Source organism: Hesperophylax consimilis, chromosome 17 (assembly GCF_061612785.1).
Source record: "Hesperophylax consimilis isolate HC1 chromosome 17, BYU_Hcon_1.0, whole genome shotgun sequence".
NCBI classification, from domain to species: Eukaryota; Metazoa; Arthropoda; class Insecta; order Trichoptera; family Limnephilidae; genus Hesperophylax; species Hesperophylax consimilis.
This window is the reverse complement of record NC_142852.1, coordinates 31,303,925-31,306,261: the sequence shown is the minus strand read 5'-3', so window position 1 is coordinate 31,306,261 and position 2,337 is coordinate 31,303,925. Positions and strand designations below refer to the sequence as shown.

Genomic DNA, 2,337 nt, shown 5'->3' with positions numbered 1-2,337 from the left:
CGTGCGGTTTTATTGATAACCATAAATCTTCTCCATCACTTTCCCAAGATGATTTGCGTGTTGTTATTAATTTTTTATCGACTGCTGCTAAAACTCCACCGCCTTCTCTGGATGCTGAACTAGTGGATTCGCGATCTCTTCGAAAAACTAGGTAACGCTCGTCAAACAATTCATTACTAAATATTTATGAATTTAACCATGTTTCAGTGAAGCAGATTATATCGTAATTGTTGATTGAAATTTCATTTTTTAATGTCATTTGTTTTAGTTTTGACTCCTCTAACGTTTTGATAAAAAAAATTCAGTTCCATTTTGTTTTGTTAAGATTTTGATAGATTATACATTCTACAGATAAATTGAATTGGGAAATTTAGGTGAGAGAATCCAAGGAGTCATGATCGCGGATCAACAGTACGTGAGCAGAGTTTTCATTTTTTCGTACAAAGATCCGTCCATTTCGGATCCATACGAATTTATGATGTGTTTCTTTGGCTTTCATCCTAGTAGCTGCATACAGGGCCTTATTTGCGGGAGAGAGATGTTCACTGACGTAAATTGGTGATTTCGTGCCATCGATGCCTATGTGTGTAGAATTTAGTTTGTTCGTCTTGTTTTTTTTTATTGAAGTTGGCAACTGCAGCCAGCACTTCATTCTTTACCCTCACGCTTGGAAGCTTCACTATTATTGACTTGGGTCGGCTGGATTCAGGATGGACCTTGGGGACCCGATGTAAGTGAAGTATTTCAGATTCAGCAATGGGACGGGAAATTACGCTTCCAAGTTGTTTGATGATGGATACTAAGTTCTCAGATCTATTTTCAGGAACACACTGAATCTCTACATTGGTTTCTCTGGCCATCTGTTCAATTTGGGATACGCGCGTGTTAAGATTACGCATTTCTGTGTGAAGCCTCGTATTTTCGGCCTGTAAGCTTTTGATGGTGGCTAGTGATTCCGAGAACATTTTTTTTAGGTCCTCGTATTCAGCGGAGATGAAGTTTACGGACTTTTTTAACTCCGGTAGAATGTTGAGTTTGTCGTGAAAAGATTCGAACTCTGATGCAATACATCGTCGAACTATAAGCATTATCTGCTCGACATCCGGGTTCTGAGGCGACTTCATACCGCACGCAGGAGAAGCAGTAGACACTCTGTTCCCGCTCGAAGATTGGTTGACTTTCAGATCATCTTTGCAGTCAATACAGGTCCAGGTATCACGCTTAACACCCATCTTCCTAAAGTTAGTTTCTTTCATGTTCACACAGAAGAAATGGTAGTTAAGCAGACATGAAGAGCATTTAATGCCATCACCGGAGAGTATTTCACTCTTACAGTGTTTACAAGACATATTTATATAAAATAATTTATTGACACGGGATGTTTAATTTTTAGCGCCTGTTGGTTGGCAAACTCCGCAGCACCTTTGATAACTGATACCGACGCCTGTTGGCGGGCAAGCTGATGGTAAGTTTATCTAAAAAAAAAAGATTCGCAGGTGTAAGGATCGAACCCCGGGCGCTGGCAAGTACAGTATCGGATATGGTGCATTAACCCACGTTGCTATGGGCCTCTTATACGGAGTGGCGAATTTTGCTCTTATATTCTTCGGTGTTGATTTTAGCGAACTTGTAATTATTACGCTATTTCAAATTAATTATTGTGGCATTTGTAAATATATATTTTTATAACACAATATTGCACTTAAATAATGTTATTTATACACCGTTAAACGGTAAGAGCGGATAGGATGGTTTAGTTCTTTTACACTGCACAAAATAGTGTTTTTTTTTTAAAATATAATAGTGTACAAGATCGCGTTTGACGTTTGACGTGCGTGTTTCACTTGTGAGACTTGTTTTTTAAATTGTTTTTTTTTATATCTTGTCGGTAGAGAACCGGAAAAAAATATTATAGGGCGGAAGCCCTCGCAAAACACTATCCGCGAACTTAACTTTTCGTACTTAACTTGTAATAAATATGTATAAACAAACTGAAATATGCAGAGTGAGAAATAACGCAGCCTATGTATCAACTGACGAACTCGGATATGAGGATATGTATGAGACTATGTATAAATGTGACTGAAGCAAATAGTGTACCAGTTGGCGCTCCACCCTCTCTGCCTGCCCCTGCGGAGAAACTATCTAACAGACCATTACCATGACTGAAATAGTAGGTACCTTGAGACCTGTATGTATGAGACTATGTATAAATGTGACTGAAGCAAATAGTGTACCAGTTGGCGCTCCATCCTCTCTGCCTGCCCCTGCGGAGAAACTATCTAACAGACCATTACCATGACTGAAATAGTAGGTACCTTTAGACCTGTATGTATG

The 2,337-nt window shown here is 39.0% G+C and overlaps 1 pseudogene; it reads right to left on the bottom strand.

Annotated features, from left to right (window-relative positions):
- Nucleotides 1-370: 370 nt before the first annotated feature.
- LOC149416428 (uncharacterized) lies at nucleotides 371-1,256 on the bottom strand (annotated as a pseudogene).
- Nucleotides 1,257-2,337: the final 1,081 nt, after the last annotated feature.